The sequence below is a fragment of the Acinonyx jubatus genome, unplaced genomic scaffold (genome assembly GCF_027475565.1).
Source record: "Acinonyx jubatus isolate Ajub_Pintada_27869175 unplaced genomic scaffold, VMU_Ajub_asm_v1.0 scaffold_56, whole genome shotgun sequence".
Taxonomy (NCBI): Eukaryota; Metazoa; Chordata; class Mammalia; order Carnivora; family Felidae; genus Acinonyx; species Acinonyx jubatus.
This window is the reverse complement of record NW_026463975.1, coordinates 1-19,757: the sequence shown is the minus strand read 5'-3', so window position 1 is coordinate 19,757 and position 19,757 is coordinate 1. Positions and strand designations below refer to the sequence as shown.

The window sequence follows — 19,757 nt, the reverse complement described above, 5'->3', positions numbered from 1 at the left end:
GCCTCCATTCCACCCACGCGGCTCCGCTTGGGCCCCGAGGCCCCTGCCTCTGCACGTCCAGCCGCCCGCGGGCCCCACGCAGTCCACCCGGCCCGCTGGCGGCACCCGCAAAACGCTGCGCGCCGGCCGCCCTCGCACCCGCACGCCGCCTGGGGCCACGTGCCCAGCGCCCAGCGCCCAGCGCCCAGTGGGCCGGCACGCCGTCCCCCACTGCCAGCGCCCGGCGGGCCTGGCCAGGAGGGCCCCGGAGCGGCGCAAAAGGTCGGGCGGCTGCGTTGGCCGGGAATCGAACCCGGGTCAACTGCTTGGAAGGCAGCTATGCTCACCACTATACCACCAACGCTGCACGGCCCGGGCCGGCCCGACGCGGCCGGCCCAGGGTGCGCTCCGTCGCCTTCTCGCCTTGGCGCTCTCTCGCCGCTGCCGCCGCCGCCGCCGCCCGGCGCAGCCCTGCCCCGACGTCCCGCCCGGCCGCAGCTCTGCCCGGCCACCACGGGCTCCGGCCACCACGGGCTCCGGCCGCCCGGCGCCCCAGCCTCGCTCCTCCGACTCAGCTGCGCCGGCCGGTCGCCGGGCACGCCCGCCCGCCCGGCACGCCCACCTGCCCGCCCTTCGCCCCGCGCCCGGCGCCCGGCTCCCGGCGCCCACCGCCGCCCGCCTCTGGAGGGCGCTCTGGCCGCCTGGCCGCTCTCGGGCCCTCGGAGGCCGGCTGGGGAGCCCCGCCACGTCCCCGGCCCGGCGTCTTCCGCGTCCTCCGCGGCCCGCAGCTAGCGGCCCGGCCCGGCCCGGCCCAGCCCGGCGCCGGAAGGAGCAGAGGGGGCGGGCGCCAGGCCACACCACCTCCCGCATCCAGACGGGACCGGACCCATCTGCCTCCCACCCGAGCGACACCCACGGCGGCTGCGCGGCTGGGCGGCACGTCGCCGAGGAGCTCGCTGTGGCTGCCGCGGGGACCACACGAGGCCCCGGCTGCGCGGCGGCGACCCAGCGTCCGGCCTCGAGCCACGCAAAGCGCTGGGGCCGGTGGACGGTGGGCAGGCCGGGCACGCGCCGCCGGCCGGACGACGGACGGCCGAGAAGAAGCGCCCCTGCCCCTCGGGAGCAAGAGGTGGGACCCAGAGCTGCGCAGGCCACCAAAAAGGGCGTCTTGCCTCCCCGTCGGGGAATCGAACCCCGGTCTCCCGCGTGACAGGCGGGGATACTCACCACTATACTAACGAGGACGGCGGCGGCCGGCCACCCGGGCGCCCGACCCCTCTCCGGCTGCCTCCCCACGCCTGCCCCTGCCTGCCCTCGACGCCCTGCCCCGCACAGGCGCTCGGCACGGGCCACGCCCCACCCGACCCCAGCCCCGCTTCGGCCCCCTCTCCCGCACGGCAGCCCCCGGCCCCGACTCGGAGTCCGCCCGGACCCGGGGCCCACACACGGACCCGGACGGCGCTCAGTAGTCCCAACGAGCGCTGCCTCTCTCTCGTCTGCCAGGCGGGCATCGCGCCGGGAGAAAAGGCCCCAGACGGCAAGCGGGGCTGCGAGGGCGAAGAAGGCGGGGTGGGGAGCAGGGCAAGGGGCGCCGACGCTGGACGGGGCCTGCAGGGAGCTGGGGGTGCGGGTGCGACAGCGACGGGAGCCGCGCTGGCGGCGGCGGCGGCGGCGGCGGCGGCGGCGGGGAGGCGGCTGGCCGTGCTCCTCCGGGGCCGCCGCGCGTGTCTCGCCCCTTGCGCACCCACACAGCCGCCAGCCGGGCGCCATGACGGCCAAGGACACCAGCGTTAGCGCCGCGTCCCAGCCAGGCCAGCGGCGACGCGCCCACACCCGCCGTCAGGATGGCCGAGCGGTCTAAGGCGCTGCGTTCAGGTCGCAGTCTCCCCTGGAGGCGTGGGTTCGAATCCCACTCCTGACACGCCCACCTTTTGGCCCACCCCACACAGCAGCCACGCCACCCGGGCCTGGACCACACCCTCTCGCGCGGCCGCGGCCCGCCTCGCACCCGAGCACACGCTGCCCGGGACCAGACCGAGCTCCAGCCCCTCCACCCTCGCCGCCTCGGGCTCTGAGCGCGCGCGCGCACTCCCCGGCGACTCGAGCGCCTTTCCCACACCCGCAGGCTTCGCTGACTTCGCACCTGCTGCTTTCTGGAGGCTCTTTGGTCCTCCTTCTCGTCTATTCCCGCCTCTGCCCTCCTCACCCCGGCACTCGCGAACCAGCCCAGGCTGCAAAGCTCCCCGCGCTTCCCGCTCCCACTTGTGGCCGCTGGACAGCGCCTGGCTCTTCCAGCCAGCCGTCCGCTTCCGCCGCCACCGGGAACACGCACCCACCCCACCGTCACCCCGTGCTTTTCCCCCGGCCCTAGTCCATCCTCTCCACACCCTCCCGAGGCGGCCCACACGATTCTCCACCTAGGGGCCCTCCCCTGGCCACACCTACCTGCCTGCCTGTCTGCCCCCCGGGAGCCATACAGCCCAGCCGTCTGCTGGCCAGCCGGCGGCGCGGACCCCTCCCTTCTGTGGGCCTGGCTCACGAGTCCGAGCCGGGAAGGTGGCTGCAGGGAGCAGTGAGCGGAAGCCCTAGACCCCCCAGGCCATCCAGCCGGGCGCCACTGCGCATCTCCTGGCTCGGGGAGGCCGCCGGCCGGCCACTCCGCCCCAGCGTTCCTCCCGGATCCAAGACCGCCCTCCTGCCTCCCAACCTGTCAAGGCACCGAGCCGGACCCCTAGGGAGAGGCGCCGGCCAGCGCGCTCAGGCCTTTGCTCTCTTGGCCCGAGACGCACTCAGCGGCGCAGGCGCCGCTACCTGGCCTCTAACTCCGACAGACGCCGGCGCGAGCGCAAACACACACCCACACCCACCCACCCACCCACCCACCCACCCACACACACACACACAAAGACACACAGCCCACCCGGCCCCGGCCCCTGGCCCCACGGCTCCACACACGAGAGGTCCGTTCCCCACCCCGTCCGCCGGGACACACACTACGCGCGAGAAAACCATCCGCCAAACGGACTCTGGCTCGGGGCTGGGAGTAGCTGAAGGCGAGGTCCCTCGCCTGCCTGCACCTGCCACAGATGGCCCCGGCTCTTTGGGGTTCGGGCGCTGGCCGGGCTGGGTCCGGCTCCTGGCTGCCTCTGGGGACACGGGCAGGCTGTGGCGGCGGCCCTGGACGAGGGACAAAGCACGGGATGAGCCCAGTCCGCCTCCGTGCCTTCCTCTGCCCGGACGTCCGCGCCGCGCCCCAGGGGCTGGCTCTCCCCGTGCCTGGAGCCTGTCTTGCAGACCGCCCGCCTCCTGCTCCCACGGAGCCGACGCTCACGCTCACGCTCACGCTCACGCTCACTACTGGCGGGAACCGGCAACGGAGGCGGCCGGCGCCGCTGGGGAAGCCCTCTGTGGACCACGTCCGTGGGTGCATGGGTGGTTCAGTGGTAGAATTCTCGCCTGCCACGCGGGAGGCCCGGGTTCGATTCCCGGCCCATGCAACGCGCCATCCCCTTTTGGCCCCGCAGCGCCAACTGCGCGCTACGCTTCCTCTCTCCCACCTTCAGAGCACCTGGCCAAAGCCACCTCTGCTCCTCTCTGGGGGCCCGCCCACGCCCCATCCCGTCCCCGCCCCTGCCGCACATTCCCTTCCTCCTCCCTGGCTCGCTCGCCCTGGGGACAAAACTCCGCCCGCCCGGGAGCCAAGGGCCCATCCGTGCCCGCCCACACACCTGCCTTGCCCTTCTTCTCTTTAACGACGCTCGCCTCGCTCCAGTCTCCCGATTCACCGCGAGGAACGCATCCACGCACCAACTCGCGCTGCCACCCACACGCTCCTCCCCTTCCCTCGGCACCGCCTCGCACCGCCGCCCCTCCCGCCAGCCCCCCCCCCACCCGACACACACACACACACACACACACACACACACACACACACACGCTGTGGCTCACTCTACCCACACTCCAGAAATCCTCCCCTTTGGCACAACCGGCAGAAACCAAGCTGCCACGCCTAGGTGCGCTATACATCCCATCGTCCGGGAGGGTCGCTCACAGACTCCAGGTGGCACCGGCACCCGCACCCGCAAGACCCCGGCGTGCCCAACGTCATGGCCACGCAGGCCCTTGATTCTCTGCGTCCCGCTTCGCCGCCGCGCTACCGTGCCAACGCGGCTTCCTCTTCCACCGCTAGAGCCACCCACGGCACCAAAGTCCACCACCGTCCTCCATCCCTCTCCCACCCCGACCTCCACCCCTCCACCCCTCCACACACACCCACACGCACACACACACGCAAAAGCAAGGACTCCGAGGAAACTTCCCGTGGGCACGGGAAGCACCCGGAGACCCACGCCGCCGCGGCTCCTCCGCACCGCTGCAGGGGGCTTGTGCGGTTGAAGCGAGTGTGCCCCAGCAGGTGTGCGCGGCGCACCGGCTGACCGCTTGGCCTCGAGAGGGGACACCTCTGATCACAGAGCAAATCCCCGGCGGACAGGGGTGTCCAAGTTGGGGCGGGAAGGAGACTGAGGTGTGCGATGGACCTTGGGAGGCATCCACAGAAGAGGACGGATTCAGACAGGGGTGGACAGAGGGACGGACGGCGCCTATCATGGCGAGGCGCAGGGCGAGGCGGGATGGGAAACTGAAAAGTGCAACTGTGAAAAGTGTGCGTGAGTGGGAGGGGTGGTGGAGGACGCCGCTCATCGGGGGTGTGGGGTGGGGTGCGGAGGTGGCGAAAGGGACCACTGGGTAACACGCTGGCCCCTTTGCCAAAGGATGGAAGGGACCGACGTGTCCTGCAATTGGAATGACAAGTTGGCGACAAGTGCGCCCAGTCCCCCGGGGTGCCTCGACCGCCACCCACCTGCCTGGCTGCTGGGTTGTCTTCCCCCGTGGCTCCCACGGCACCTCCCCGCTGTCTCACCACCAGTGCCCCGGGGGGGCGGGGGGGGGGGGTCCGGGCCGTGCCCGGATGCCTCTTCCCTCCTCCACCTCCCGGGCACGGCGGTCGGACTCTGCGCTCGCATCGGCGCCCAAGACCGGCGTGCCCCTGGGGTCCGCTCTCCGTCCCCGGGGAGAGACGCAGCCAGCCAGGTCGTGGCGCTCCCGCCCCGCGTGGGGCAGGGAAGCCGCCCGAGAGGTCGCAGGCCCGAGGGGGGCTCGGCCAGGTGACGGGACTCGGGGCTGCGCGTGGCTCACCTGAACCACGCGCCCAGCACCGCCACAGCGGGCACCTCAGGAGGGAGGACAGGATGGCTCGTCAGCCTGGCCAGCTAGGAGCGCCACCGGAGGGGGCGGTGGGGGTCCGAGCACACTCGGGGGGCAGGGGCGCCTGCGCACACTGGTGGTCGCGGCCGGGGACAGAGGCCGCCCCGGCCACTCGCGTCTCGGGCTGTGGAAGCGAAGGTGACAGGCGAGCGCGTGCGCGGGCGGGAGGGGGGGGGGGGCGAGGGGAGAGGCGATGCCAAGGGCCTCCGGTGGGCCAGCCAGGCCAAAAGGCTCGGACCCGCCGAGGTGGCAGGGCGAGGCTGGGGCTGCCCGTCGGGGCGTGGCAGGTGGCCTTGTGTGCACCCCTCCATCGTGGCGGCGGCGCCCGCGACGAGCTAGCCAGCTCTGGCCTGGCGTGCTGGCGTGGGCTAAAAGGGGGTGGTGCGGGTGCACTGGGGACGGGACGGTGGGTGGCTCGGCTCGGCCGGCCGGGAGGGGAGGCCCCGGAGGGCCAGAGGAAGAAGAAAGGCTTCCCTGACCGGGAATCGAACCCGGGCCGCGGCGGTGAGAGCGCCGAATCCTAACCACTAGACCACCAGGGAGCGACAGGCTGCGCGCCTGGCCTGCGCCCCCTGGACCCAGCGCCTCCATTCCACCCACGCGGCTCCGCTTGGGCCCCGAGGCCCCTGCCTCTGCACGTCCAGCCGCCCGCGGGCCCCACGCAGTCCACCCGGCCCGCTGGCGGCACCCGCAAAACGCTGCGCGCCGGCCGCCCTCGCACCCGCACGCCGCCTGGGGCCACGTGCCCAGCGCCCAGCGCCCAGCGCCCAGTGGGCCGGCACGCCGTCCCCCACTGCCAGCGCCCGGCGGGCCTGGCCAGGAGGGCCCCGGAGCGGCGCAAAAGGTCGGGCGGCTGCGTTGGCCGGGAATCGAACCCGGGTCAACTGCTTGGAAGGCAGCTATGCTCACCACTATACCACCAACGCTGCACGGCCCGGGCCGGCCCGACGCGGCCGGCCCAGGGTGCGCTCCGTCGCCTTCTCGCCTTGGCGCTCTCTCGCCGCTGCCGCCGCCGCCGCCGCCCGGCGCAGCCCTGCCCCGACGTCCCGCCCGGCCGCAGCTCTGCCCGGCCACCACGGGCTCCGGCCACCACGGGCTCCGGCCGCCCGGCGCCCCAGCCTCGCTCCTCCGACTCAGCTGCGCCGGCCGGTCGCCGGGCACGCCCGCCCGCCCGGCACGCCCACCTGCCCGCCCTTCGCCCCGCGCCCGGCGCCCGGCTCCCGGCGCCCACCGCCGCCCGCCTCTGGAGGGCGCTCTGGCCGCCTGGCCGCTCTCGGGCCCTCGGAGGCCGGCTGGGGAGCCCCGCCACGTCCCCGGCCCGGCGTCTTCCGCGTCCTCCGCGGCCCGCAGCTAGCGGCCCGGCCCGGCCCGGCCCAGCCCGGCGCCGGAAGGAGCAGAGGGGGCGGGCGCCAGGCCACACCACCTCCCGCATCCAGACGGGACCGGACCCATCTGCCTCCCACCCGAGCGACACCCACGGCGGCTGCGCGGCTGGGCGGCACGTCGCCGAGGAGCTCGCTGTGGCTGCCGCGGGGACCACACGAGGCCCCGGCTGCGCGGCGGCGACCCAGCGTCCGGCCTCGAGCCACGCAAAGCGCTGGGGCCGGTGGACGGTGGGCAGGCCGGGCACGCGCCGCCGGCCGGACGACGGACGGCCGAGAAGAAGCGCCCCTGCCCCTCGGGAGCAAGAGGTGGGACCCAGAGCTGCGCAGGCCACCAAAAAGGGCGTCTTGCCTCCCCGTCGGGGAATCGAACCCCGGTCTCCCGCGTGACAGGCGGGGATACTCACCACTATACTAACGAGGACGGCGGCGGCCGGCCACCCGGGCGCCCGACCCCTCTCCGGCTGCCTCCCCACGCCTGCCCCTGCCTGCCCTCGACGCCCTGCCCCGCACAGGCGCTCGGCACGGGCCACGCCCCACCCGACCCCAGCCCCGCTTCGGCCCCCTCTCCCGCACGGCAGCCCCCGGCCCCGACTCGGAGTCCGCCCGGACCCGGGGCCCACACACGGACCCGGACGGCGCTCAGTAGTCCCAACGAGCGCTGCCTCTCTCTCGTCTGCCAGGCGGGCATCGCGCCGGGAGAAAAGGCCCCAGACGGCAAGCGGGGCTGCGAGGGCGAAGAAGGCGGGGTGGGGAGCAGGGCAAGGGGCGCCGACGCTGGACGGGGCCTGCAGGGAGCTGGGGGTGCGGGTGCGACAGCGACGGGAGCCGCGCTGGCGGCGGCGGCGGCGGCGGCGGCGGCGGCGGGGAGGCGGCTGGCCGTGCTCCTCCGGGGCCGCCGCGCGTGTCTCGCCCCTTGCGCACCCACACAGCCGCCAGCCGGGCGCCATGACGGCCAAGGACACCAGCGTTAGCGCCGCGTCCCAGCCAGGCCAGCGGCGACGCGCCCACACCCGCCGTCAGGATGGCCGAGCGGTCTAAGGCGCTGCGTTCAGGTCGCAGTCTCCCCTGGAGGCGTGGGTTCGAATCCCACTCCTGACACGCCCACCTTTTGGCCCACCCCACACAGCAGCCACGCCACCCGGGCCTGGACCACACCCTCTCGCGCGGCCGCGGCCCGCCTCGCACCCGAGCACACGCTGCCCGGGACCAGACCGAGCTCCAGCCCCTCCACCCTCGCCGCCTCGGGCTCTGAGCGCGCGCGCGCACTCCCCGGCGACTCGAGCGCCTTTCCCACACCCGCAGGCTTCGCTGACTTCGCACCTGCTGCTTTCTGGAGGCTCTTTGGTCCTCCTTCTCGTCTATTCCCGCCTCTGCCCTCCTCACCCCGGCACTCGCGAACCAGCCCAGGCTGCAAAGCTCCCCGCGCTTCCCGCTCCCACTTGTGGCCGCTGGACAGCGCCTGGCTCTTCCAGCCAGCCGTCCGCTTCCGCCGCCACCGGGAACACGCACCCACCCCACCGTCACCCCGTGCTTTTCCCCCGGCCCTAGTCCATCCTCTCCACACCCTCCCGAGGCGGCCCACACGATTCTCCACCTAGGGGCCCTCCCCTGGCCACACCTACCTGCCTGCCTGTCTGCCCCCCGGGAGCCATACAGCCCAGCCGTCTGCTGGCCAGCCGGCGGCGCGGACCCCTCCCTTCTGTGGGCCTGGCTCACGAGTCCGAGCCGGGAAGGTGGCTGCAGGGAGCAGTGAGCGGAAGCCCTAGACCCCCCAGGCCATCCAGCCGGGCGCCACTGCGCATCTCCTGGCTCGGGGAGGCCGCCGGCCGGCCACTCCGCCCCAGCGTTCCTCCCGGATCCAAGACCGCCCTCCTGCCTCCCAACCTGTCAAGGCACCGAGCCGGACCCCTAGGGAGAGGCGCCGGCCAGCGCGCTCAGGCCTTTGCTCTCTTGGCCCGAGACGCACTCAGCGGCGCAGGCGCCGCTACCTGGCCTCTAACTCCGACAGACGCCGGCGCGAGCGCAAACACACACCCACACCCACCCACCCACCCACCCACCCACACACACACACACACAAAGACACACAGCCCACCCGGCCCCGGCCCCTGGCCCCACGGCTCCACACACGAGAGGTCCGTTCCCCACCCCGTCCGCCGGGACACACACTACGCGCGAGAAAACCATCCGCCAAACGGACTCTGGCTCGGGGCTGGGAGTAGCTGAAGGCGAGGTCCCTCGCCTGCCTGCACCTGCCACAGATGGCCCCGGCTCTTTGGGGTTCGGGCGCTGGCCGGGCTGGGTCCGGCTCCTGGCTGCCTCTGGGGACACGGGCAGGCTGTGGCGGCGGCCCTGGACGAGGGACAAAGCACGGGATGAGCCCAGTCCGCCTCCGTGCCTTCCTCTGCCCGGACGTCCGCGCCGCGCCCCAGGGGCTGGCTCTCCCCGTGCCTGGAGCCTGTCTTGCAGACCGCCCGCCTCCTGCTCCCACGGAGCCGACGCTCACGCTCACGCTCACGCTCACGCTCACTACTGGCGGGAACCGGCAACGGAGGCGGCCGGCGCCGCTGGGGAAGCCCTCTGTGGACCACGTCCGTGGGTGCATGGGTGGTTCAGTGGTAGAATTCTCGCCTGCCACGCGGGAGGCCCGGGTTCGATTCCCGGCCCATGCAACGCGCCATCCCCTTTTGGCCCCGCAGCGCCAACTGCGCGCTACGCTTCCTCTCTCCCACCTTCAGAGCACCTGGCCAAAGCCACCTCTGCTCCTCTCTGGGGGCCCGCCCACGCCCCATCCCGTCCCCGCCCCTGCCGCACATTCCCTTCCTCCTCCCTGGCTCGCTCGCCCTGGGGACAAAACTCCGCCCGCCCGGGAGCCAAGGGCCCATCCGTGCCCGCCCACACACCTGCCTTGCCCTTCTTCTCTTTAACGACGCTCGCCTCGCTCCAGTCTCCCGATTCACCGCGAGGAACGCATCCACGCACCAACTCGCGCTGCCACCCACACGCTCCTCCCCTTCCCTCGGCACCGCCTCGCACCGCCGCCCCTCCCGCCAGCCCCCCCCCCACCCGACACACACACACACACACACACACACACACACACACACACACGCTGTGGCTCACTCTACCCACACTCCAGAAATCCTCCCCTTTGGCACAACCGGCAGAAACCAAGCTGCCACGCCTAGGTGCGCTATACATCCCATCGTCCGGGAGGGTCGCTCACAGACTCCAGGTGGCACCGGCACCCGCACCCGCAAGACCCCGGCGTGCCCAACGTCATGGCCACGCAGGCCCTTGATTCTCTGCGTCCCGCTTCGCCGCCGCGCTACCGTGCCAACGCGGCTTCCTCTTCCACCGCTAGAGCCACCCACGGCACCAAAGTCCACCACCGTCCTCCATCCCTCTCCCACCCCGACCTCCACCCCTCCACCCCTCCACACACACCCACACGCACACACACACGCAAAAGCAAGGACTCCGAGGAAACTTCCCGTGGGCACGGGAAGCACCCGGAGACCCACGCCGCCGCGGCTCCTCCGCACCGCTGCAGGGGGCTTGTGCGGTTGAAGCGAGTGTGCCCCAGCAGGTGTGCGCGGCGCACCGGCTGACCGCTTGGCCTCGAGAGGGGACACCTCTGATCACAGAGCAAATCCCCGGCGGACAGGGGTGTCCAAGTTGGGGCGGGAAGGAGACTGAGGTGTGCGATGGACCTTGGGAGGCATCCACAGAAGAGGACGGATTCAGACAGGGGTGGACAGAGGGACGGACGGCGCCTATCATGGCGAGGCGCAGGGCGAGGCGGGATGGGAAACTGAAAAGTGCAACTGTGAAAAGTGTGCGTGAGTGGGAGGGGTGGTGGAGGACGCCGCTCATCGGGGGTGTGGGGTGGGGTGCGGAGGTGGCGAAAGGGACCACTGGGTAACACGCTGGCCCCTTTGCCAAAGGATGGAAGGGACCGACGTGTCCTGCAATTGGAATGACAAGTTGGCGACAAGTGCGCCCAGTCCCCCGGGGTGCCTCGACCGCCACCCACCTGCCTGGCTGCTGGGTTGTCTTCCCCCGTGGCTCCCACGGCACCTCCCCGCTGTCTCACCACCAGTGCCCCGGGGGGGCGGGGGGGGGGGGTCCGGGCCGTGCCCGGATGCCTCTTCCCTCCTCCACCTCCCGGGCACGGCGGTCGGACTCTGCGCTCGCATCGGCGCCCAAGACCGGCGTGCCCCTGGGGTCCGCTCTCCGTCCCCGGGGAGAGACGCAGCCAGCCAGGTCGTGGCGCTCCCGCCCCGCGTGGGGCAGGGAAGCCGCCCGAGAGGTCGCAGGCCCGAGGGGGGCTCGGCCAGGTGACGGGACTCGGGGCTGCGCGTGGCTCACCTGAACCACGCGCCCAGCACCGCCACAGCGGGCACCTCAGGAGGGAGGACAGGATGGCTCGTCAGCCTGGCCAGCTAGGAGCGCCACCGGAGGGGGCGGTGGGGGTCCGAGCACACTCGGGGGGCAGGGGCGCCTGCGCACACTGGTGGTCGCGGCCGGGGACAGAGGCCGCCCCGGCCACTCGCGTCTCGGGCTGTGGAAGCGAAGGTGACAGGCGAGCGCGTGCGCGGGCGGGAGGGGGGGGGGGGCGAGGGGAGAGGCGATGCCAAGGGCCTCCGGTGGGCCAGCCAGGCCAAAAGGCTCGGACCCGCCGAGGTGGCAGGGCGAGGCTGGGGCTGCCCGTCGGGGCGTGGCAGGTGGCCTTGTGTGCACCCCTCCATCGTGGCGGCGGCGCCCGCGACGAGCTAGCCAGCTCTGGCCTGGCGTGCTGGCGTGGGCTAAAAGGGGGTGGTGCGGGTGCACTGGGGACGGGACGGTGGGTGGCTCGGCTCGGCCGGCCGGGAGGGGAGGCCCCGGAGGGCCAGAGGAAGAAGAAAGGCTTCCCTGACCGGGAATCGAACCCGGGCCGCGGCGGTGAGAGCGCCGAATCCTAACCACTAGACCACCAGGGAGCGACAGGCTGCGCGCCTGGCCTGCGCCCCCTGGACCCAGCGCCTCCATTCCACCCACGCGGCTCCGCTTGGGCCCCGAGGCCCCTGCCTCTGCACGTCCAGCCGCCCGCGGGCCCCACGCAGTCCACCCGGCCCGCTGGCGGCACCCGCAAAACGCTGCGCGCCGGCCGCCCTCGCACCCGCACGCCGCCTGGGGCCACGTGCCCAGCGCCCAGCGCCCAGCGCCCAGTGGGCCGGCACGCCGTCCCCCACTGCCAGCGCCCGGCGGGCCTGGCCAGGAGGGCCCCGGAGCGGCGCAAAAGGTCGGGCGGCTGCGTTGGCCGGGAATCGAACCCGGGTCAACTGCTTGGAAGGCAGCTATGCTCACCACTATACCACCAACGCTGCACGGCCCGGGCCGGCCCGACGCGGCCGGCCCAGGGTGCGCTCCGTCGCCTTCTCGCCTTGGCGCTCTCTCGCCGCTGCCGCCGCCGCCGCCGCCCGGCGCAGCCCTGCCCCGACGTCCCGCCCGGCCGCAGCTCTGCCCGGCCACCACGGGCTCCGGCCACCACGGGCTCCGGCCGCCCGGCGCCCCAGCCTCGCTCCTCCGACTCAGCTGCGCCGGCCGGTCGCCGGGCACGCCCGCCCGCCCGGCACGCCCACCTGCCCGCCCTTCGCCCCGCGCCCGGCGCCCGGCTCCCGGCGCCCACCGCCGCCCGCCTCTGGAGGGCGCTCTGGCCGCCTGGCCGCTCTCGGGCCCTCGGAGGCCGGCTGGGGAGCCCCGCCACGTCCCCGGCCCGGCGTCTTCCGCGTCCTCCGCGGCCCGCAGCTAGCGGCCCGGCCCGGCCCGGCCCAGCCCGGCGCCGGAAGGAGCAGAGGGGGCGGGCGCCAGGCCACACCACCTCCCGCATCCAGACGGGACCGGACCCATCTGCCTCCCACCCGAGCGACACCCACGGCGGCTGCGCGGCTGGGCGGCACGTCGCCGAGGAGCTCGCTGTGGCTGCCGCGGGGACCACACGAGGCCCCGGCTGCGCGGCGGCGACCCAGCGTCCGGCCTCGAGCCACGCAAAGCGCTGGGGCCGGTGGACGGTGGGCAGGCCGGGCACGCGCCGCCGGCCGGACGACGGACGGCCGAGAAGAAGCGCCCCTGCCCCTCGGGAGCAAGAGGTGGGACCCAGAGCTGCGCAGGCCACCAAAAAGGGCGTCTTGCCTCCCCGTCGGGGAATCGAACCCCGGTCTCCCGCGTGACAGGCGGGGATACTCACCACTATACTAACGAGGACGGCGGCGGCCGGCCACCCGGGCGCCCGACCCCTCTCCGGCTGCCTCCCCACGCCTGCCCCTGCCTGCCCTCGACGCCCTGCCCCGCACAGGCGCTCGGCACGGGCCACGCCCCACCCGACCCCAGCCCCGCTTCGGCCCCCTCTCCCGCACGGCAGCCCCCGGCCCCGACTCGGAGTCCGCCCGGACCCGGGGCCCACACACGGACCCGGACGGCGCTCAGTAGTCCCAACGAGCGCTGCCTCTCTCTCGTCTGCCAGGCGGGCATCGCGCCGGGAGAAAAGGCCCCAGACGGCAAGCGGGGCTGCGAGGGCGAAGAAGGCGGGGTGGGGAGCAGGGCAAGGGGCGCCGACGCTGGACGGGGCCTGCAGGGAGCTGGGGGTGCGGGTGCGACAGCGACGGGAGCCGCGCTGGCGGCGGCGGCGGCGGCGGCGGCGGCGGCGGCGGGGAGGCGGCTGGCCGTGCTCCTCCGGGGCCGCCGCGCGTGTCTCGCCCCTTGCGCACCCACACAGCCGCCAGCCGGGCGCCATGACGGCCAAGGACACCAGCGTTAGCGCCGCGTCCCAGCCAGGCCAGCGGCGACGCGCCCACACCCGCCGTCAGGATGGCCGAGCGGTCTAAGGCGCTGCGTTCAGGTCGCAGTCTCCCCTGGAGGCGTGGGTTCGAATCCCACTCCTGACACGCCCACCTTTTGGCCCACCCCACACAGCAGCCACGCCACCCGGGCCTGGACCACACCCTCTCGCGCGGCCGCGGCCCGCCTCGCACCCGAGCACACGCTGCCCGGGACCAGACCGAGCTCCAGCCCCTCCACCCTCGCCGCCTCGGGCTCTGAGCGCGCGCGCGCACTCCCCGGCGACTCGAGCGCCTTTCCCACACCCGCAGGCTTCGCTGACTTCGCACCTGCTGCTTTCTGGAGGCTCTTTGGTCCTCCTTCTCGTCTATTCCCGCCTCTGCCCTCCTCACCCCGGCACTCGCGAACCAGCCCAGGCTGCAAAGCTCCCCGCGCTTCCCGCTCCCACTTGTGGCCGCTGGACAGCGCCTGGCTCTTCCAGCCAGCCGTCCGCTTCCGCCGCCACCGGGAACACGCACCCACCCCACCGTCACCCCGTGCTTTTCCCCCGGCCCTAGTCCATCCTCTCCACACCCTCCCGAGGCGGCCCACACGATTCTCCACCTAGGGGCCCTCCCCTGGCCACACCTACCTGCCTGCCTGTCTGCCCCCCGGGAGCCATACAGCCCAGCCGTCTGCTGGCCAGCCGGCGGCGCGGACCCCTCCCTTCTGTGGGCCTGGCTCACGAGTCCGAGCCGGGAAGGTGGCTGCAGGGAGCAGTGAGCGGAAGCCCTAGACCCCCCAGGCCATCCAGCCGGGCGCCACTGCGCATCTCCTGGCTCGGGGAGGCCGCCGGCCGGCCACTCCGCCCCAGCGTTCCTCCCGGATCCAAGACCGCCCTCCTGCCTCCCAACCTGTCAAGGCACCGAGCCGGACCCCTAGGGAGAGGCGCCGGCCAGCGCGCTCAGGCCTTTGCTCTCTTGGCCCGAGACGCACTCAGCGGCGCAGGCGCCGCTACCTGGCCTCTAACTCCGACAGACGCCGGCGCGAGCGCAAACACACACCCACACCCACCCACCCACCCACCCACCCACCACACACACACACACAAAGACACACAGCCCACCCGGCCCCGGCCCCTGGCCCCACGGCTCCACACACGAGAGGTCCGTTCCCCACCCCGTCCGCCGGGACACACACTACGCGCGAGAAAACCATCCGCCAAACGGACTCTGGCTCGGGGCTGGGAGTAGCTGAAGGCGAGGTCCCTCGCCTGCCTGCACCTGCCACAGATGGCCCCGGCTCTTTGGGGTTCGGGCGCTGGCCGGGCTGGGTCCGGCTCCTGGCTGCCTCTGGGGACACGGGCAGGCTGTGGCGGCGGCCCTGGACGAGGGACAAAGCACGGGATGAGCCCAGTCCGCCTCCGTGCCTTCCTCTGCCCGGACGTCCGCGCCGCGCCCCAGGGGCTGGCTCTCCCCGTGCCTGGAGCCTGTCTTGCAGACCGCCCGCCTCCTGCTCCCACGGAGCCGACGCTCACGCTCACGCTCACGCTCACGCTCACTACTGGCGGGAACCGGCAACGGAGGCGGCCGGCGCCGCTGGGGAAGCCCTCTGTGGACCACGTCCGTGGGTGCATGGGTGGTTCAGTGGTAGAATTCTCGCCTGCCACGCGGGAGGCCCGGGTTCGATTCCCGGCCCATGCAACGCGCCATCCCCTTTTGGCCCCGCAGCGCCAACTGCGCGCTACGCTTCCTCTCTCCCACCTTCAGAGCACCTGGCCAAAGCCACCTCTGCTCCTCTCTGGGGGCCCGCCCACGCCCCATCCCGTCCCCGCCCCTGCCGCACATTCCCTTCCTCCTCCCTGGCTCGCTCGCCCTGGGGACAAAACTCCGCCCGCCCGGGAGCCAAGGGCCCATCCGTGCCCGCCCACACACCTGCCTTGCCCTTCTTCTCTTTAACGACGCTCGCCTCGCTCCAGTCTCCCGATTCACCGCGAGGAACGCATCCACGCACCAACTCGCGCTGCCACCCACACGCTCCTCCCCTTCCCTCGGCACCGCCTCGCACCGCCGCCCCTCCCGCCAGCCCCCCCCCCACCCGACACACACACACACACACACACACACACACACACACACACACGCTGTGGCTCACTCTACCCACACTCCAGAAATCCTCCCCTTTGGCACAACCGGCAGAAACCAAGCTGCCACGCCTAGGTGCGCTATACATCCCATCGTCCGGGAGGGTCGCTCACAGACTCCAGGTGGCACCGGCACCCGCACCCGCAAGACCCCGGCGTGCCCAACGTCATGGCCACGCAGGCCCTTGATTCTCTGCGTCCCGCTTCGCCGCCGCGCTACCGTGCCAACGCGGCTTCCTCTTCCACCGCTAGAGCCACCCACGGCACCAAAGTCCACCACCGTCCTCCATCCCTCTCCCACCCCGACCTCCACCCCTCCACCCCTCCACACACACCCACACGCACACACACACGCAAAAGCAAGGACTCCGAGGAAACTTCCCGTGGGCACGGGAAGCACCCGGAGACCCACGCCGCCGCGGCTCCTCCGCACCGCTGCAGGGGGCTTGTGCGGTTGAAGCGAGTGTGCCCCAGCAGGTGTGCGCGGCGCACCGGCTGACCGCTTGGCCTCGAGAGGGGACACCTCTGATCACAGAGCAAATCCCCGGCGGACAGGGGTGTCCAAGTTGGGGCGGGAAGGAGACTGAGGTGTGCGATGGACCTTGGGAGGCATCCACAGAAGAGGACGGATTCAGACAGGGGTGGACAGAGGGACGGACGGCGCCTATCATGGCGAGGCGCAGGGCGAGGCGGGATGGGAAACTGAAAAGTGCAACTGTGAAAAGTGTGCGTGAGTGGGAGGGGTGGTGGAGGACGCCGCTCATCGGGGGTGTGGGGTGGGGTGCGGAGGTGGCGAAAGGGACCACTGGGTAACACGCTGGCCCCTTTGCCAAAGGATGGAAGGGACCGACGTGTCCTGCAATTGGAATGACAAGTTGGCGACAAGTGCGCCCAGTCCCCCGGGGTGCCTCGACCGCCACCCACCTGCCTGGCTGCTGGGTTGTCTTCCCCCGTGGCTCCCACGGCACCTCCCCGCTGTCTCACCACCAGTGCCCCGGGGGGGCGGGGGGGGGGGGTCCGGGCCGTGCCCGGATGCCTCTTCCCTCCTCCACCTCCCGGGCACGGCGGTCGGACTCTGCGCTCGCATCGGCGCCCAAGACCGGCGTGCCCCTGGGGTCCGCTCTCCGTCCCCGGGGAGAGACGCAGCCAGCCAGGTCGTGGCGCTCCCGCCCCGCGTGGGGCAGGGAAGCCGCCCGAGAGGTCGCAGGCCCGAGGGGGGCTCGGCCAGGTGACGGGACTCGGGGCTGCGCGTGGCTCACCTGAACCACGCGCCCAGCACCGCCACAGCGGGCACCTCAGGAGGGAGGACAGGATGGCTCGTCAGCCTGGCCAGCTAGGAGCGCCACCGGAGGGGGCGGTGGGGGTCCGAGCACACTCGGGGGGCAGGGGCGCCTGCGCACACTGGTGGTCGCGGCCGGGGACAGAGGCCGCCCCGGCCACTCGCGTCTCGGGCTGTGGAAGCGAAGGTGACAGGCGAGCGCGTGCGCGGGCGGGAGGGGGGGGGGGCGAGGGGAGAGGCGATGCCAAGGGCCTCCGGTGGGCCAGCCAGGCCAAAAGGCTCGGACCCGCCGAGGTGGCAGGGCGAGGCTGGGGCTGCCCGTCGGGGCGTGGCAGGTGGCCTTGTGTGCACCCCTCCATCGTGGCGGCGGCGCCCGCGACGAGCTAGCCAGCTCTGGCCTGGCGTGCTGGCGTGGGCTAAAAGGGGGTGGTGCGGGTGCACTGGGGACGGGACGGTGGGTGGCTCGGCTCGGCCGGCCGGGAGGGGAGGCCCCGGAGGGCCAGAGGAAGAAGAAAGGCTTCCCTGACCGGGAATCGAACCCGGGCCGCGGCGGTGAGAGCGCCGAATCCTAACCACTAGACCACCAGGGAGCGACAGGCTGCGCGCCTGGCCTGCGCCCCCTGGACCCAGCGCCTCCATTCCACCCACGCGGCTCCGCTTGGGCCCCGAGGCCCCTGCCTCTGCACGTCCAGCCGCCCGCGGGCCCCACGCAGTCCACCCGGCCCGCTGGCGGCACCCGCAAAACGCTGCGCGCCGGCCGCCCTCGCACCCGCACGCCGCCTGGGGCCACGTGCCCAGCGCCCAGCGCCCAGCGCCCAGTGGGCCGGCACGCCGTCCCCCACTGCCAGCGCCCGGCGGGCCTGGCCAGGAGGGCCCCGGAGCGGCGCAAAAGGTCGGGCGGCTGCGTTGGCCGGGAATCGAACCCGGGTCAACTGCTTGGAAGGCAGCTATGCTCACCACTATACCACCAACGCTGCACGGCCCGGGCCGGCCCGACGCGGCCGGCCCAGGGTGCGCTCCGTCGCCTTCTCGCCTTGGCGCTCTCTCGCCGCTGCCGCCGCCGCCGCCGCCCGGCGCAGCCCTGCCCCGACGTCCCGCCCGGCCGCAGCTCTGCCCGGCCACCACGGGCTCCGGCCACCACGGGCTCCGGCCGCCCGGCGCCCCAGCCTCGCTCCTCCGACTCAGCTGCGCCGGCCGGTCGCCGGGCACGCCCGCCCGCCCGGCACGCCCACCTGCCCGCCCTTCGCCCCGCGCCCGGCGCCCGGCTCCCGGCGCCCACCGCCGCCCGCCTCTGGAGGGCGCTCTGGCCGCCTGGCCGCTCTCGGGCCCTCGGAGGCCGGCTGGGGAGCCCCGCCACGTCCCCGGCCCGGCGTCTTCCGCGTCCTCCGCGGCCCGGCCCGGCCCGGCCCAGCCCGGCGCCGGAAGGAGCAGAGGGGGCGGGCGCCAGGCCACACCACCTCCCGCATCCAGACGGGACCGGACCCATCTGCCTCCCACCCGAGCGACACCCACGGCGGCTGCGCGGCTGGGCGGCACGTCGCCGAGGAGCTCGCTGTGGCTGCCGCGGGGACCACACGAGGCCCCGGCTGCGCGGCGGCGACCCAGCGTCCGGCCTCGAGCCACGCAAAGCGCTGGGGCCGGTGGACGGTGGGCAGGCCGGGCACGCGCCGCCGGCCGGACGACGGACGGCCGAGAAGAAGCGCCCCTGCCCCTCGGGAGCAAGAGGTGGGACCCAGAGCTGCGCAGGCCACCAAAAAGGGCGTCTTGCCTCCCCGTCGGGGAATCGAACCCCGGTCTCCCGCGTGACAGGCGGGGATACTCACCACTATACTAACGAGGACGGCGGCGGCCGGCCACCCGGGCGCCCGACCCCTCTCCGGCTGCCTCCCCACGCCTGCCCCTGCCTGCCCTCGACGCCCTGCCCCGCACAGGCGCTCGGCACGGGCCACGCCCCACCCGACCCCAGCCCCGCTTCGGCCCCCTCTCCCGCACGGCAGCCCCCGGCCCCGACTCGGAGTCCGCCCGGACCCGGGGCCCACACACGGACCCGGACGGCGCTCAGTAGTCCCAACGAGCGCTGCCTCTCTCTCGTCTGCCAGGCGGGCATCGCGCCGGGAGAAAAGGCCCCAGACGGCAAGCGGGGCTGCGAGGGCGAAGAAGGCGGGGTGGGGAGCAGGGCAAGGGGCGCCGACGCTGGACGGGGCCTGCAGGGAGCTGGGGGTGCGGGTGCGACAGCGACGGGAGCCGCGCTGGCGGCGGCGGCGGCGGCGGCGGCGGCGGCGGCGGGGAGGCGGCTGGCCGTGCTCCTCCGGGGCCGCCGCGCGTGTCTCGCCCCTTGCGCACCCACACAGCCGCCAGCCGGGCGCCATGACGGCCAAGGACACCAGCGTTAGCGCCGCGTCCCAGCCAGGCCAGCGGCGACGCGCCCACACCCGCCGTCAGGATGGCCGAGCGGTCTAAGGCGCTGCGTTCAGGTCGCAGTCTCCCCTGGAGGCGTGGGTTCGAATCCCACTCCTGACACGCCCACCTTTTGGCCCACCCCACACAGCAGCCACGCCACCCGGGCCTGGACCACACCCTCTCGCGCGGCCGCGGCCCGCCTCGCACCCGAGCACACGCTGCCCGGGACCAGACCGAGCTCCAGCCCCTCCACCCTCGCCGCCTCGGGCTCTGAGCGCGCGCGCGCACTCCCCGGCGACTCGAGCGCCTTTCCCACACCCGCAGGCTTCGCTGACTTCGCACCTGCTGCTTTCTGGAGGCTCTTTGGTCCTCCTTCTCGTCTATTCCCGCCTCTGCCCTCCTCACCCCGGCACTCGCGAACCAGCCCAGGCTGCAAAGCTCCCCGCGCTTCCCGCTCCCACTTGTGGCCGCTGGACAGCGCCTGGCTCTTCCAGCCAGCCGTCCGCTT

The 19,757-nt window shown here is 73.5% G+C and overlaps 18 non-coding genes across 18 annotated transcripts; 7 read left to right on the top strand and 11 right to left on the bottom strand.

The window, feature by feature from the left end:
* Positions 1-271: 271 nt before the first annotated feature.
* On the bottom strand, positions 272-343 carry TRNAG-UCC (transfer RNA glycine (anticodon UCC)). The gene has a single exon. It is a non-coding gene; the product is annotated as a tRNA-Gly (tRNA).
* Positions 344-1,151: 808 nt separating this feature from the next.
* Positions 1,152-1,223, bottom strand: TRNAD-GUC (transfer RNA aspartic acid (anticodon GUC)). Its single transcript has one exon. It is a non-coding gene; the product is annotated as a tRNA-Asp (tRNA).
* A 594-nt stretch (positions 1,224-1,817) lies between these two features.
* On the top strand, positions 1,818-1,900 carry TRNAL-CAG (transfer RNA leucine (anticodon CAG)). Its single transcript has one exon. It is a non-coding gene; the product is annotated as a tRNA-Leu (tRNA).
* Positions 1,901-3,405: 1,505 nt separating this feature from the next.
* Positions 3,406-3,476, top strand: TRNAG-GCC (transfer RNA glycine (anticodon GCC)). Its single transcript has one exon. It is a non-coding gene; the product is annotated as a tRNA-Gly (tRNA).
* Positions 3,477-5,714: 2,238 nt separating this feature from the next.
* Positions 5,715-5,786, bottom strand: TRNAE-CUC (transfer RNA glutamic acid (anticodon CUC)). The gene has a single exon. It is a non-coding gene; the product is annotated as a tRNA-Glu (tRNA).
* A 312-nt stretch (positions 5,787-6,098) lies between these two features.
* TRNAG-UCC (transfer RNA glycine (anticodon UCC)) lies at positions 6,099-6,170 on the bottom strand. Its single transcript has one exon. It is a non-coding gene; the product is annotated as a tRNA-Gly (tRNA).
* An 808-nt stretch (positions 6,171-6,978) lies between these two features.
* Positions 6,979-7,050, bottom strand: TRNAD-GUC (transfer RNA aspartic acid (anticodon GUC)). Its single transcript has one exon. It is a non-coding gene; the product is annotated as a tRNA-Asp (tRNA).
* Positions 7,051-7,644: 594 nt separating this feature from the next.
* TRNAL-CAG (transfer RNA leucine (anticodon CAG)) lies at positions 7,645-7,727 on the top strand. Its single transcript has one exon. It is a non-coding gene; the product is annotated as a tRNA-Leu (tRNA).
* Positions 7,728-9,230: 1,503 nt separating this feature from the next.
* On the top strand, positions 9,231-9,301 carry TRNAG-GCC (transfer RNA glycine (anticodon GCC)). The gene has a single exon. It is a non-coding gene; the product is annotated as a tRNA-Gly (tRNA).
* Positions 9,302-11,539: 2,238 nt separating this feature from the next.
* Positions 11,540-11,611, bottom strand: TRNAE-CUC (transfer RNA glutamic acid (anticodon CUC)). Its single transcript has one exon. It is a non-coding gene; the product is annotated as a tRNA-Glu (tRNA).
* Positions 11,612-11,923: 312 nt separating this feature from the next.
* TRNAG-UCC (transfer RNA glycine (anticodon UCC)) lies at positions 11,924-11,995 on the bottom strand. Its single transcript has one exon. It is a non-coding gene; the product is annotated as a tRNA-Gly (tRNA).
* An 808-nt stretch (positions 11,996-12,803) lies between these two features.
* On the bottom strand, positions 12,804-12,875 carry TRNAD-GUC (transfer RNA aspartic acid (anticodon GUC)). The gene has a single exon. It is a non-coding gene; the product is annotated as a tRNA-Asp (tRNA).
* Positions 12,876-13,472: 597 nt separating this feature from the next.
* Positions 13,473-13,555, top strand: TRNAL-CAG (transfer RNA leucine (anticodon CAG)). The gene has a single exon. It is a non-coding gene; the product is annotated as a tRNA-Leu (tRNA).
* Positions 13,556-15,059: 1,504 nt separating this feature from the next.
* TRNAG-GCC (transfer RNA glycine (anticodon GCC)) lies at positions 15,060-15,130 on the top strand. The gene has a single exon. It is a non-coding gene; the product is annotated as a tRNA-Gly (tRNA).
* Positions 15,131-17,367: 2,237 nt separating this feature from the next.
* On the bottom strand, positions 17,368-17,439 carry TRNAE-CUC (transfer RNA glutamic acid (anticodon CUC)). Its single transcript has one exon. It is a non-coding gene; the product is annotated as a tRNA-Glu (tRNA).
* Positions 17,440-17,751: 312 nt separating this feature from the next.
* On the bottom strand, positions 17,752-17,823 carry TRNAG-UCC (transfer RNA glycine (anticodon UCC)). Its single transcript has one exon. It is a non-coding gene; the product is annotated as a tRNA-Gly (tRNA).
* A 794-nt stretch (positions 17,824-18,617) lies between these two features.
* TRNAD-GUC (transfer RNA aspartic acid (anticodon GUC)) lies at positions 18,618-18,689 on the bottom strand. Its single transcript has one exon. It is a non-coding gene; the product is annotated as a tRNA-Asp (tRNA).
* A 597-nt stretch (positions 18,690-19,286) lies between these two features.
* Positions 19,287-19,369, top strand: TRNAL-CAG (transfer RNA leucine (anticodon CAG)). Its single transcript has one exon. It is a non-coding gene; the product is annotated as a tRNA-Leu (tRNA).
* Positions 19,370-19,757: the final 388 nt, after the last annotated feature.